The 16,174-nt window shown below is 46.1% G+C and overlaps 1 long non-coding RNA gene across 1 annotated transcript in view; it reads left to right on the top strand.

Annotated features, from left to right (window-relative positions):
• The window catches only part of LOC142599220 (uncharacterized), a 434,245-nt gene that overhangs the window by 199,878 nt on the left and 218,193 nt on the right, over positions 1 to 16,174 (top strand). The gene's annotated exons all lie outside the window — the stretch shown is intronic.

Raw genomic sequence — 16,174 nt, 5'->3', positions numbered from 1 at the left:
CAAACTAATTATCTCAACCTGATTCTATAGTTTCTGTTTCACGGCCCCTATCCTACGTTTACAGTGGTATAATTGGGGTAGGTGGTCCATGGGTTGGTGGTTGCAATTCCCCTTGCCGGAATTACCTTTCCCCTAGTTTCCCGGTACTTTTGGCAAGTCCTTCTTCAAGGCTTGCTGGTCAAACTAGCAATTTATCAGTTATACTTCTACTTCTTGACAATCACATCTTCATTAGTACATTGTTTAGATATACGTTAACTAATACAGGGGTAGGACTATATAATGGTTGCCCTTATGTGAGAGACCGGACTGTAAGAACATTTTTCTCAAAGATCACTTGCTCAAGCAGAAAACCCCTCCGGCTACCAAGTGCGATAAGGACGATTACAGGGTTGTAATGTCTGTTTCATGGCCCCTATCCCACAGTTACAGAGGTAGTCCAAGCAGAGAAGGAAGTCAGAGTTTACCAGTATATTGATGACATTCTTGTGGGAGGGGATGAAACGGAGAAAGTTCGGATAACTCAGGATAATATAATTTCCCACTTAGAAAGTTTGGGGTTGAAAATTCCACTGGAAAAGACACAAACACCCTCGAGTGAAGTAAGGCTTTTAGGAATCTGGTGGAAAGGAGGAATGACATGCATTCTACCGGACACCCTTTCCTCATTAGATCACATCAAAATGCCGGAGTCGAAAAAGGATTTGCAGCATGTATTAGGATTACTTGTGTTTTGGAGAAAACATATCCCTGATTTTTCGATTATTGCAAGACCCCTGCATGACTTGTTACAAAAAGGGGCCCAGTGGGAATGGACTGAACCCCATGAAGAAGCATTGCGGTTGCTAGTGTTTGAAGCAACTGCCCATCAAGCTCTTGGTCCCATTTGCCCCACAGACCCTGTCCATATTGAATGGGGATTTGCCAAGACCAGACTGTCAATACACCTATGGCAAAAGGGCCCTGAAGGACCCACTCGGCCTATTGGGTTCTACTCCCGTAGTTTTAAAGATGCCGAAAAAAGATATACAACCTGGGAAAAGGGTTTGTTTGTAGTCAGTTTAGCCTTGAGAGAGGCTGAACGGACCATTCAGCAACAGCCAATAGTACTTAGAGGCCCCTTTAAGGTAATCAAAATGGTTTTAGCAAGAACTCTGCCCCCTGACGGGGTGGCTCAGAGAGCCTCCATACAGAAATGGTATGCTCAGATAGAACATTATTGCAACATTTTTTCAGTATCTGAGGGAGCCGCAAAGAGGTTAACCATTCAAGAAGAGGTGGGCCCAGATAGAGAAATACCTGAACTCCCTCCCGTAGTACAAGTGGCCCCCTCCGTTTTCCAAGCAATTGCAGAATGCTTGGTTTACTGATGCTTCCTCTAAGCAAGAAGGAAAAACTTGGAAATATCGAGCTGTAGCACTCCACATAGATGCGGATAAACAAGTAATCACTGAAGGGGAAGGTAGTGATCAAGTAGGGGAATTAGTTGCAGTATGGAGTGTTTTCCAGCATGAAGCCCAATCTACCTCTCCTGTCTATATCTATACTGACTCCTATGCCATATTCAAAGGCTGTACTGAATGGCTTCCATTCTGGGAACAAAATGAGTGGGAAGTCAACAGGATACCCACATGGCAGAAAGAAAAGTGGCAGGATATCTTGACCATTGCTAGACAAGGAAAGTTTGCGGTAGCCTGGGTGGCTTCCCATCAACAGGATAATACCCCTGTTAGCCAATGGAATGGCAAAGCTGATGAGTTAGCCCGATTAGCTCCCCTTCAGAACACCCAAATAGCAGAAGACTGGGAGCGATTGTTAGAATGGTTGCATGTGAAGAGGAAACATTCAGGGATCAAAGACCTTTACTGTGAGGCCCAAGCTTGAGGTTGGCCAGTTACTAGGGAGGAATGTAAGACTTGTGTGTCCGCTTGTGAACAATGTTGTACCTGCTTAGAAAGACACCCCGTAGAAGACGATCCCCTACACTTGAGGGAGGGGAAAGGGCTGTGGGAAACCTGGCAAGTGGACTACATTGGTCCTTTCCGAAAGTCAGAAGGGAAACATTATGTGTTAGTTGGAGTAGAGGTAGTGTTAGGGTTAGTCCAGGCCGAAGCATTTGCCAGAGCTACTGGAGAAAACACGGCGAAAGCTTTGAAAGAGTGATTTGACACCTTCCCCAAACCACGGTCAGTTCAGTTGGATAATGGTTCTCACTTTACTGCTAAAATAGTCCAGGAGCGGGCAATTCGGGAAGGGCAACAAAGATGGCGAAGGGTCTAGAGGGGAAGACATATGAGGAGAGGCTGAAGTCCCTTGGTTTGTTCAGCCTAGAGAAGAGGAGACTGAGGGGAGACCTCATCGCGGCCTTCAGCTTCCTCACAAGAGGGAGCGAAGGGGCAGGCGCTGATCTCCTCCCTCTGGTGACCAGTGATAGAACCCGAGGGAACGGAATGAAGCTGCGATGGGGGAGGTTTAGGTTGGATATCAGGAAAAGGTTCTTCACTGAGAGGGTGGTTGGGCACTGGAACAGGCTCCCCAGGGAAGCAGTCACAGCACCGAGCTTGACTGAGTTCAAGAAGCATCTGGATAATGCTCTCAGTCACATGCTCTGATTTGGCTGGTCCTGTGTGGAGCCAGGAGTTGGACTCGATGATCCTTATGGGTCCCTTCCAACTCAGGATATTCTATGATTCTATGAATCTCGTGGGTACACCATACTCCATATTATCTGCAGGCAAATGGAATTATAGAAAGAACTAATGATTTGTTGAAGCGCTTTCTTAAGCTGCATAAGTCAGGACGGGCTGAACGGCTATGGGATGCGGTTACCAGTGTCAATAGTCACTGGGGAATAAATGGATGCCCAAAAATCACAGCATTTTGTCCGAAGGCTCCAACCATTATGCCAGTCCCATGCAGCTCTGAGTATCCCAAAAATCTGTCGCACTTTCCAGGCCAGCCTGTTTTGGTCAAACTCCTTACTGTGGGGGCCGTACCCCTGGTAATGGAAACCCCAATGAATAAGTTTGCCTGGAAAGCAAAAGATGCTCATGGGAAGGAACATAAGATTAACACAAGGTGGATTATTCCATCGTTCTAACCACAACTCACTTCCGGTTCCTGGAAGAGAACCAAGTTTGTTTTCTTTTCTCTTTCAGGTGAAGATTCACCTGTCTGAAGGAATTCATGAACATATGAAGTTGCTAATTGCCTGTGGAATTTTGTTAATCTTTATAGGATGTGTAGCATACTATCGCAAACGGTGTTTTGGCCGATCATTGTCGCCATCTTTAGTATTGGAGGAAGCTTCTGCGCCCCGCCCCCCCCCCGCCAAAAATTGTTATGGCAAAATGAATTTGTTGTTCTAGGCCAGCAAATAGCTAATGCTTTTAATCTTACTAAGTGTTGGGTTTGTGGTAGACTGTTAGGTTTAGAAAGTTGGCCATGGCTGCTATCCCTATTTCCCCCAAATGGCTGGTGAGCAATTATAGTGAAATCAAAAATTATAACTATTGGGAAGACAATACATCACTACCCTGGCCAATACGATACCCAACTCGTGGAGAATATTGTATAGCCTCCAACAAAATTAATACTGGAAACTTCCTAGGGCGATCTAACTGTAAATTGACTTATAGTTATGGTAATACTTCCACTGGGAGGATGGACTGGAGATAGCAAAATGAAACAGGTGGTGTTTGGTATCCAGGGGGATTCTGGTCCCCAGACAGGTCCTGCTGGGAAGGGTTAATTGTGGTGTATGATAGGCATGGACTCTGTAGGGTGCAAGTATAGAATCAACTTTATTACAGAATTTCCTGATTATATAGTATTTCTTGTTAAAAGGAGAGGCTCTTTTATTCCCCAATCATCACCCAATTCGTGTTCCCCGCATGATCTGCTCTTCTGTTTTTCTCTTGCACTTGGCAGGCGCCTGGCTGTCTGTTCTCAGCTCCTTATCTCCTGGATTTGACCAGTCACATGTTATTTACGAGCTACCGAAGAATGCAAGGCCTGTTTTGTGCATATCTTTTCTTTGAACCGCTGTTTTTCGCTACTTTAGCCCACAGGTCGAAATCGCACATTTCCCACGCCATCTTTATTAGCTAAAGCGTTGTTCTCCACATCTCCCCCTTTTTTGTTTATGACAACCCTGTTGAGCAACAGTGTGTCCATAACACGTGCCTCTATCTTCTGCACTCGTCAGATAGCTGACCATAGAATCTGTAAAAAACCCACCAAGAACAAGAAAAACAACACAGTGCCTATGCCAATAAAAACCCACATTCGAAGATTTAAACCACTAAACCAAGTTTTCGGATTTAGCCATGATAGGTCATTTTTTAATGTGTCGAATACACTTTGACTCGTTAGTTCCTGTAATTTTTTAATTTGGTCCCTCAATTGATCATGTAAAGATTGAATATTATGTTGAAGAGATAAATCAAATGTCCTTCTAAATGTTGTTTCACAATTCCAATCATGCTGAGTGTCATTCCATAGAAGAGGCATGACATGCAAGGCCTTATATTTATGTTAGTCGAGATAAGACTTATTTTATAAATCGCTAAAAGTTATACAACTCCTAAAGTCTGGTGAAGACAGAGTAATACAAAAAGATCCATTACATGATAGAATAGTAGCATTGGAGGTTAGAGCAAAAGATAAGGATGGGTTGTGCAGACCATGATTTCTGCTTCAGACAAAAGCGTTACATTAGCCTTAGTTGCGTTCTCTGTCATTAGTACTTGATATAATTGTCGCTTAAAAAAGGAAAGGTCCATCTGCCAAATATTTGAATGAGCCGGGAAAAAAGATAAATCTGATGTGTTAAAACTATCATTATAATACATCTGCAATTCTATAAGCCACCATATCTTAATTGTGAGGTTGATCAATCCCAGATGCAACATCATCTTGGTGTTTCTTATCGTCCTGTTCATCTTCAGTATGCATTTTCACTTGCGCTGGCTTTACATACCTTGCAGGGATCCAATAGGGACCTGAGGGAAGAGAAACACAAGCATATCCCCGTCCCCAGGTAAGCAAGGGGATCGGTCCTTCCCACTGACCAGATTCCAAATTTTTATAAAACACCTGAGGCTTCACGGTAGAGGATTCCTCAATTCTAAAATGTCTATCTACTGTGGAACTATATTGCTTAGATCCAGATAGATTAAGAAAATTTAGAACATAAGTAGCTTTGTCCAGTATTTCCTGTGGTGTTGTCCCTACTGGATTCCCCCTTTTTTGTTTATCAATAATAGATTTCAAAGAACGGTGGGCACGTTCTATTATTGCTTGACCAGTAGGGGAACTCGGAATTCCAGTAATATGTTCAACTCCCCAATCCTGTAAGAATAACAGAAAACGTCGAGAAACATAAGCTGGGCCATTGTCTGTTTTAACTTTCTGTGGGACCCCCACGGTCACAAAGCATCTTAAAAAATGCTTCACAATGTCTCTGGCACGTTCTCCGGAATGGGCAGTGGCTACCAGAAAACCAGAGAAGGTGTCAATAGAAACATGAACATACTTAAGGCGTCCAAAAGAAGAAATATGTGTGACGTCTGATTGCCACAAATCATTAGCATTTAAACCTCTGGGATTAGCCCCTGGCAAAACTGGCAAAGGGGACAGACGCTGACAATCCGAGCATGCTCGAATTATATCTTGAGCTTGTGCGGTAGTTAAAGAGAAGTGCTTTCGTAATGAGTGTGCGTTTTGGTGGAAAAATTCATGAGCTAATTTTGCCTGATCAAAACATCGAGGAAAAACTGCAGCCATTGTAAATTGGTCTGCTATTGTATTACCTTCGGCAAGGGGTCCTGGTAAGTTAGTGTGAGAACAAATATGGACAATGAAATAAGAATGCTGTCTGATTTTTAAAAGCTGGGCCAGCTTTAACAATAAATCAAACAACTGTTTGTTGTCTACCTCTCGTATAAAAGCGGATTCTAAGCGCTGAACCTGTAACATATGCAGAATCTGCAACGATATTAAGAGGTTCCTTAGAAAATAACTCAAAGGCACGGACCGCTGCAGCTGACTCTGCAATCTGCGTCGATCCAGATAAGTGAGAAACATCTGAAGCCCACTCCTCGCAGTTTGCGTGACGCCATACAACTGCAGCCTTACCTGTTTTGCCAGAACCATCGATAAACACAGTACGAGCATTGTGTAGAGGAACAGAACTCAACAAAGACCGCGGTTGGAGAGGTAAACAGTGTAGAGAACCTAATAAACGATGGCGTGGCAAAGAATACAAAACAACATTAGTATAATCAGCCAATGCAGCCTGAAAAGTCAAACTATTACACAATACAACATGAAATTCTTCTTTGGTTAATGGTAGATGAAGGAAGGTAGGATCTTGTCCTGTCAATTGTTGACATTTCAAACGACCCTGCGAAAGAAGTCTAGCAATCATTTCTAGGGCAGTGGTCAATGTTTTCGCAAAAGAATGTGGCAAAAATAACCACTCCAAAATGCGTAAAGCATGCTCTTCCTTCCGCACCTTCTCGTCCCACTGACCTAGGAGAGCATACGGTTGAAAGGAATGATAAATGATGAACAATCGAACTGGCAATTGCAGAGAAATTCGATGAGCAAACGTAAAATTAATTTTATCTATCACTGTCTGCAGCGCCGACTGGGCTGCTTCTGTCAATTGTCTAGGAGAAGTTAGTTCAGGATTCCCCTTCAACAACGAAAACAAGGGGGACAGTTCATGTGTCGTTATTCCCAACAGTGGTCGAAGCCAGTTAATTGTCCCCAACAACTTCTGTAAGTCATTTAGAGTACTCACTGTAGTAGCAAGTCGTATAGACTGTGGATATACATGTGAATCAAGAAGTTTCCAGCCGAGATACCTCCATGGAGGGAGTAATTGTACCTTTTCCGTCGCAATTTGGAGACCGTATCGCCGAAGCTCAGCTACTAAACTGTTGAAAACTCGGGAAAGAGATGATTCAGTTTCCACAGCCAACAAAATATTGTCTATGTAATGATATAACATGATTGCATCATATGTTTTGCATTCAAAGTTTTCACTTGATTACGAATAGGATCAATGGCTCGCCTGCAGTCCATGTTTGCATTCTCAATAGCGAGCTGAAACAATAACAATTCTGCTTCAGAAGAGTCTATCTGTCTCTGTATAGCAGTTTGTAAACGATCCAAAAATTGTATGTACGGCTCCTGAGGTCCCTGACGAATGGAAGCAAAGGACGACTCTCGCTTGCCGAAATCTGGCACCCGTCGGAGTGCCCTCAAGGCTAACCCTGTGGCTTGGGTAAGAACATTCCGCGATAGTCCAGCCTGTGCTATCCCGGTAGCATAATGACCTTCTCCCATTAATTCGTCAAGACCAATAGCAGTTCCTGCTGTTAAATTGTCCATCACCTGAACTTGCACCAGCTCACGGTATTCTGAAAACCACACAGAGTACTGTGCTGCAGACAACACAAGACGTAGGATGGATTTCCAGTCTAAGGGTGTCAGTACGTAAGATTCTCCTATAACCTGTAACAAGTTCATTGTGAACGATGCCTGCAAACCATACTCCTTTATCGATTTGCAGACCTCCTTTATTACATCATATGGTAAAAGAGCGTATTCGGGGGGTCTATTCGGTTGATACAACACAGGCATGGCTTGAAGAAGTGATATGTCCCCTCTTTTTAGTGCCTCTGTCTGGCACTCATCAAGTAGTCCACCCGAGATTTTAGACTGAACAGTTCCTTGTAATGGGTAACTCGGGGGGGGTGGGGTGGGTGCAGAAGGGGGCAGGTGCGCGCTGAGTGGGGGGGTGGGGGGGGTGGGCGTCAGGGATATCCGTGAGAGAGTCTTTTGTCTCTGTTGTTGCAAAATCTCTTCTGCTGTGGGGGCAGAAGCAGCCATCGCTTTTACAGGAGTAAGCGGGGGATATAAATCCAGCTCTCGTTCGGGGTCAATGGGACCTGGATCAAAAGGATCCCCAGGGTCTGCTTCGCCCTCCGACAGCGGAGGTTCAGTCACCACCTCAGCATAGTCTGACTCCAACTCAGGATCTATTAATTCAAACGAACAAGATTCTTTTCTTGTATTTGTCTCAGCGGGTGGTAATACGGAGTCATTCACTTTCTGCAATACCTGTTCAGCAGGTAGCAGAGTCCTGAGAGCAGTATAAACCACATGCCAAGTAATCAATATACCATCGGGGAGCTCCAACTGCACAAGCTGCTTAGCTTGCAGCTCCTCTCCAACCTTCTGCCATTGAGTGAGATCATATGAGCCTTTAACAGGGAACCACGGACAATAGTCCCGAATCCATACAAGCAACCTCACCAAATGCAGTGGAGCGACCTTAAAGCCTAGTTCTCGTAAAATACATTGTAAATTCTCTGTATGCAACTTCTGTTCTCGAGTCGCTGACTGTCCCATAATAAAAAACGACAGTCTAAAAAACTTCCCCGCAGCTACTCATCTGTGTCGTCCAGCGACCGGTGATGAATATGAGCGCTCGATGCAGTGCAGTTTCCTCCGCCCAGCTACGCAGGGGTACACCACCGGTAATTATCGGCACTGCTTTTCCTTCTTCTCTTTTCCAAGTCCTTCTATTTTTCAAGTCCCAATTCGGGCGCCATTTGTGGTGTATGATAGGCACGGACTCTGTAGGGTGCAAGTACAGAATCGACTTTATTACAGAATTTTCTGATTATATAGTATTTCTTGTTAAAAGGGGAGGCTCTTTTATTCCCCAATCATCACCTGATTCGTGTTCCCTGCAAGATCTGCTATTCTGTTTTTCTCTTGCACCTGGCAGACACCTGGCTGTCTGTTCTCAGCTCCTTATCTCCTGGATTTGGCCAGTCACATGTTATTTACGAGCTACTGAAGAATGCAAGGCCTGTTTTGTGCATATCTTTTCTTTGAACCGCTGTTTTTCGCTACTTTAGCCCACAGGTCGAAATCGCACATTTCCCACGCCGTCTTTATTCGCTAAAGCGTTGTTCTCCACAGTTAATGAATTGTTCCTGTTCATATAATAGTTCGATAGGAGCTTATTACCGTACTAATTGTACTTCAGATAACTCCCCCGTAATCCCCCCCGAGTCCGTGGGCACAAGGCAATTATTGGGACAATCCAAAAGGGTCAAACTCATAGAGCCCCTTTGCCAACAGGCATCGTGCTCTGAAGGGACATTATTGAGTGTGCAGCCAATTTGCTTATAAACTGTTACCAGCTGTGGTGGGTTGACCCTGGCTGAGGGCCAGGTGCCCAACAGAGCTGCTCTATCACTCCCCTCGTTCACTAGACAGGGGAGAAAAAGTATAACGAAAAACTTGTGGGTCAAGATAAAGACAGGGAGAGATCACTCACTAATTATCATCATGAGCAAAACAGACTGAACTGAGAGAGGGAATTCATCTTATTTATTACTAAGCAAAACAGAGTAGAGGAATGAGAAATAAAATCAAATCTTAAAACACCTCCCCCCACCCCTCCCATCTTCCCAGGTTCAACTTCACTCCCGGCTTCAACCTCCGCCCCCCTCAGCGGCACAGGGGGATGGGGAGTGGGGGTTACGGTCAGTTCATCACACGTTGTTTCTGCCGCTTCTTCATCCTCAGGGGGAGGACTCCTCTCATCGTTCCCCTGCTCCAGCATGGAGTCCCTCCCATGGGAGACAGTCCTTCACGAACTGCTCCAGCGTGAGTCTCTCCCACGGGGTGCAGACCTTCAGGAGCAAACTGCTCCAGCGTGGGTCCCCCACGGGGTCACAAGTCCTGCCAGCAAACCTGCTCTGGCATGGGCTCCTCTCTCCACGGGTCCACAGGTCCTACCAGGAGCTTGCTCCAGCGCGGACTTCCCACGGGGCCACAGCCTCCTTCAGGTGCCTCCACCTGCTCCGGTGTGGGGTCCTCCATGGGCTGCAGGTGGAATCTCTACACCCCCTCATCCTTCCTCCATGGGCTGCAGGGGGACAGCCTGCTTCACCATGGTCTTCACCACAGGCTGCAGGGGGATCTCTGCTCCGGCACCTGGAACACCTCCTCCCCCTCCTTCTGCACTGACCTTGGTGTCTGCAGAGTTTCTTACATCTTCTCACTCCTCTCTCTGGCTGCAAAAGCTCTCCCTCTAACTGGGTTTTTCCCCCCTTCTTACATATGTTATCACAGAGGCGCTGATTGGCTTGGCCTTGGCCAGCGGCAGGTCTGTCTTGGAGCCGGCTGGCATTGGCTCTATCAGACACAGGGGAAGCTTCTAGCAGCTTCTCACAGAAGCCACCCCTGTAGCCCCCCTCCTGCTACCAAAACCTTGCCATGGAATCCCAACACACCAGCAAATTGGACTGGGGTGTGTTATGTGGGGGCAATTCACCCCTTGTTTTTTTCTACTCCTGGAAAATGAAGGTGACAAGTTGGGTGTTAAGGTATATGATGATATCAATCGACATCAGCGGTCCATTGATACCTCTGTAGCAAGTGGAAGTAGTCAAACCTGGGGCAAAGATGAGTGGACCCCTCAACGTATCGTAGAACATTATGGACCTGCCACCTGGAACCCCAATGAGTGGGTTAGCGGTGCTCGATAACCTATCTACAATTTAAACCACATTACTCAATTGCAAGCCGTCCTAGAGATTATCACTAACGACACAGCCCGTGCTCTTGACCTATTAGCGGACCAAGCCACACAAATGCGAGCAGCAATATTTCAACATCGTATGCTTCTCGATTACCTGTTAGCCGAAGAAGGGGGCATCTGTGGTAAACTAAATGATTCTAACTGTTGCTTAAAGATTGATGACAACGGGAAAGTTGTCAAACAAATCACCACAGGAATGCGGAAGCTGGCCCATGTCCCTGTTCAGACATGGAGAGGCTGGGACATTGACTTATTCTCCTGGCTCCCAGGTGGCCCATGGGTTAAGCAAATCTTATTCTACTTGTGATGTGGTTTTGCCATGCTGATGTTTTTACCATGTAATATTCCATGTTTTATACAATTGATTCAACGTGTTGTAACCAACATGCAATTTGTAACTACTGTTTCACCTGACAGCGTTAAGCTGCACTGTACATCGATCCATGCCGTCGGTAGTGTGAATTGTATGAAGTGCTCTTTTCCAACCTTTTTCTATATAACTATCTTTTCTCAAAACCACCATGGGTCCTGAGGCAATCTTTGAGCCACGGGGTGGTGTGAGAGACCGGACTGTAAGAACATTTGTCTCAAAGATCACTTGCTCAAGCAGAAAACCCCTCCGGCTACCAAGTACGATAAGGACGATTACAGGGTTGTAGAGACTTTCAACTTGTGAAAAACGCCCTGTGGGGTCATGTGCCGCTGAGTCAGATGACAGTCACGTGAAGAGCGGGGCTGGAACTGCAAGAAGCGTGTGCACATGTGCAGGAATGTGGAGCCGTGTCGTACGTGCCATTGTCGTGAAAGCTGCCACCGATATAAAAAGGAACTGCTAAGATGGGTGGGTGTGCGCTTTTGCCCACCACCGCAGAACGAGGGATTTGGATCCTCGAGACGCTGCGAATCCGTGGCGGTGACTATTCTTGCGATTGTATCCCGAAGTCTTGCTTGGTTTCTGCCTTTCTTTTCTGCTCTATCCTATTGCTCTTATTGTTTACCTTTACTTTTTTTTCATAATAAAAACTGTTTCTGGTATACGGCATTTGACCTCGTTTGTGTCTTAATCTCACTCTCGGGATCGTATCGAAACCTCCCCGACCTTGGATCGGGACACCTTAGCAGCAATAGGCTTAGTTATATTTGATTTTGCTGCAACACTAGCATTAGTTCAATTTTTCATTGCAACAGCTGATACCTGTGAATATTGAAATATTAAGATCAATTCAAGCAATTAGAGCCATTGCTCAATAGATGTAACCAAACAAAAGGGAAGCCATCATAACTTAGAAAATAATTAGTTGTAAGATAAGAAGCTCTGGAACAATCTCATTTTAAACAGCTCGGCCTTGGAAGAACAGATGCGCAAAGATAAGAAAGTTACAAGGTGATCACAAAACCAGCCTTGAGGGATAAGGTATATGTGATACCAGGAGCGAGTCTGAAGACCCCCGACGACCACCCGGAGGTGCCAACAAACATGGGCGAAAGACATTAGCATATGCTAACGAGTTCCTGGAAAATCCATGAATGTGATAAGCACTACTCGGAAATATACTGAATATGTATATTAACATAGTAGAAATACTTGCTAGTTTTGTCTTTTGGGTGTGCACGTGAGGTAGAGTTATCCCCCGTGCACCCAGCGCTGCAATAAAGAATGCCTGCTTTCTAAAACTTCAAAATAAGCCTTAGAGAGTGAATTATTTTGCCGCTTTCCGGTAACACAGCTATGTCTGCTCTCTTTCTCTTTGCAATTCTCTTTTTCAAACAATCTTTCTAATTGTTTCTTCAGATTGTCTGTGGCTAATCTTTTGCAATCATTATTTTGTTTCTGTGCTTGAATCAAGCAGGCGCCTAGGATGGCACACATAGTTCCTTTACTTTTGCCATTTTGACTATTTCTGTGGCATTGTTCTATCCTCTCCACGACCGCTACTGGGTTGGACCACTTCTCCTTTGCCCAATCTGTACCTGGAGGAGAAGGATTACAGCTGTGCTTCCGTAATAACTCCTCTATAGACATCCTGCCGACTACACCAATTTAAAATGTCATGGAACCACACAAACTAGGCCAGTCCAGTTAACAAAGTAAAAAAAAAATATTTTAGAAGATGGAAGGGGAAAAAAAAAAATCACACTAAGTTTTATTCTAACTGAAACCACTCTGACTCCAACAGACACTAGCAATCCACAGGTTCAGGATGTCAGCTGGGATATTAGTACTACACCACTGACTTCAGAGCTCCTAAGGTTTATGGTTGATGACCCAAAACGCACATAATCACCCTTGTAAGATGATGTCTCTCAATCTGTACAGAAGATGAACTGTAGAAAGCATCCCAAGCCACAGGGAGAGCCTCTGACTGCAGACCTGCTGTTGTGAGACCAATTCAAAATAGCTCTCTCACAGGACTCCATTTATACCCAATTTGAATCTGACCTATGGTCATATATGGTGACGTGGTTTAGCCCCAGCCGGTAGCTAAGTGCCACACGCCACTCACTCAGCCCTCCCAGCAGGATGGGGAGGAGAACGGAAAAACAATGGCAAAGCCTCGAGGGTTGGGATAAGGGCAGTTTCCTGGGACAGCAAGGGAGAGGGAAAACAATCAACAACAGTGCTGATAACAGATAGTAACAATGGGTGATAACAGAGAACGATTTACCCACCCGACTACCGACCAGAGCTCGACCCGTCCCGGAGCCCCGCCAACACGCGGAACCCACCCCTGCCCGACTAGCCCCCTTTTATGGTGAGCATGATGTCACATGGTATGGAATAGCCCCCGGCCAGCTTGGCTCACCTGTCCTGGCTCCTTGGGAAATTAACTCTATCCTTGCCAGAACCAGGACATTATCCACCCCTTATTCCATACCATCTACGTCATGCCCAGATTATTTCACAGATCTCATTGCCTTACGCTATGGGCTATCGCTCTAAAATGTCTGTTGAGTTCATTTAGTCCATGGTTTTGGGTTCCATCTGCCATTACAGTCTCTCAGAGCAGGAGCAATGGTGCATGCTGCTGGACTGTTGCACGCTGCATCTGGAGTCTTCACAGCCGGTGTATCTGGTATGGTCCATGCTCACAGTCTGGATGTCAAAGATGTGATTTTTTTTGATAAAGTTTCTGGGCACCAGTAGCTGAAGTCAGTTCTAGTTCCATCATCGTGACACTTTGTTCAGTTTCAAAGTCCATCCTTCATTAGTTTTGGGTGATTCTTATGGTCATACCATTGATACAGTATATCGCTATTAACATCATGCAATTTAATTTATTGGCTATTTTCACCCAAAATCAAATCCCCTTGGGGTACACACCGGACTTCCCCATCCTTTCTCATCACCCACCAAGTGCACCCTGGTCCCTGAGCAAAAGCAATCCCACAGATGGGCTTGCCTTTGCCTGAAGCAGGGATAACCCAAACTGTTTTACCCAACATATTTTTCATGTGCACTACAGGAACTTTATCTCCTTCTACTGGGCGTGGAAATTTTGACTGGGCAGGGCCAGCTCGATTGGCATATCCCCTCGTGTTAACTAACCAGGTGGCCTTTGCTAAATGTGTGTCCCAATGTTTGAGGGTCCCACCACCCATTGCTCTCAGGGTAGTTTTTAGCAGCCCATTGCACCTTTCAACTTTCCCAGAGGCTGGCGCATGATAGGGGATGTGATACACCCACTCAATGCCATGCTCTTTGGCCCAGGTGTCTATGAGGTTGTTCCGAAAATGAGTCCCATTGTCGGACTCAATTCTCTCTGGGGTGCCATGTCGCCACAGGACTTGCTTTTCAAGACCCAGAATAGTGTTCCGGGCAGTGGCATGGGGCACAGGATATGTTTCCAGCCATCCGGTGGTTGCTTCCACCATTGTAAGAACATAGCGCTTGCCTTGGCGGGTTTGTGGGAGCGTGATGTAGTCGATTTGCCATGCTTCCCCATATTTATATTTTAGCCATCGGCCTCCATACCACAGAGGCTTTACCCGCTTGGCTTGCTTGATTGCAGCACATGTTTCACATTGATGGATGACCTGTGAGATGGTGTCCATGCTCAAGTCCACCCCTCGATCACGGGCCCATCTATATGTCGCATCTCTTCCTTGATGGCCTGAGGTGTCATGGGCCCACCGAGCTAGAAATAATTCACCCTTACGCTGCCAGTCCAGATCCACCTGAGCCACTTCAATCTTGGCAGCCTGATCCACCTGCTGGGTGTTCTGATGTTCCTCAGTGGCCCGACTCTTGGGTACGTGGGCATCTACATGACGTACTTTCACAACCAGCTTCTCTAGCCGGGCAGCAATATCTTGCCACAATGGGGCAGCCCAGATGGGTTTGCCTCTGTGTTGCCAGTTGCTCTGCTTCCATTGCTGTAACCACCCCCACAGGGCATTGGCCACCATCCATGAGCCAGTGTAGAGGTACAGCGTTGGCCACTTTTCTCTTTCAGCAACATCTAAAGCCAGCTGGATGGCTTTCACCTCTGCAAACTGGCTCGATTCACCTTCTCCTTCAGCAGCTTCTGCAACTTGCCGTGTAGGATTGCATACAGCGGCCTTCCACCTCCGATGCTTTCCCACGATGCGACAGGACCCATCAGTGAACAGGGCATATGGTTTCTCATCTTCTGTTAGTTTATTATACGGTGGGGCTTCTTCAGCACGTGTCACCTCCTCCTCTGGCGACATTCCGAAATCTTTGCCTTCTGGCCAGTCTGTGATCACTTCCAGAATTCCTGGACGACTGGGGCTTCCTATTCTAGCCCATTGTGTGATCAGTGCAACCCACTTACTCCACGTAGCATCGGTTGCATGATGTGTAGAAGGAGCCCTCTCTTTGAACATCCAGCCCAGCACTGGCAGTCGGGGTGCCAAGAGGAGCTGTGCTTCAGTGCCAATCACCTCTGAAGCAGCTCGAACCCCTTCGTAGGCTGCCAATATCTCCTTTTTCGTTGGAGTGTAGTGGGCCTCGGATCCTCTGTACCCCCGACTCCAAAACCCCAGGGGTCGACCTCGAGTCTCCCCTGGTGCTTTCTGCCAGAGACTCCAGGTAGGGCCATTCTCCCCGGCTGCGGTGTACAGCGCCTTTTTTACATCTGGTCCTGCCCGGACTGGCCCAAGAGCTACAGCATGAACTATGTCTTGTTTAATTTGTTCGAAAGCTTGTCGTTCCTCAGGGCCCCATTTGAAATCATTCTTCTTCCGGGTTACATGGTAGAGAGGGCTTACTATCAAGCTGTAATTTGGAATGTGCATTCTCCAGAAACCCACAACGCCTAAGAAGGCCTGTGTCTCCTTTTTGTTGGTTGGTGGGGACATGGCTGCTATTTTGTTGATAATATCCATAGGGATCTGATGCCGCCCATCATGCCACCTTATTCCTAAAAATTGGATCTCCTGCGCAGGCCCCTTCACCTTACTTTGTTTTATGGCGAAGCCAGCCTGCAGCAGGATTTGGATTATTTTCTTCCCTTTCTCAGAAACTTCCTCTGCTGCTGTGCTGCCCCATACAATGATGTCATCAATGTATTGCAGGTG

Source organism: Balearica regulorum, chromosome W (genome assembly GCF_011004875.1).
Source record: "Balearica regulorum gibbericeps isolate bBalReg1 chromosome W, bBalReg1.pri, whole genome shotgun sequence".
In the NCBI taxonomy this organism is placed as follows: Eukaryota; Metazoa; Chordata; class Aves; order Gruiformes; family Gruidae; genus Balearica; species Balearica regulorum.
This window is presented reverse-complemented; position numbering and strand designations above follow the sequence as displayed.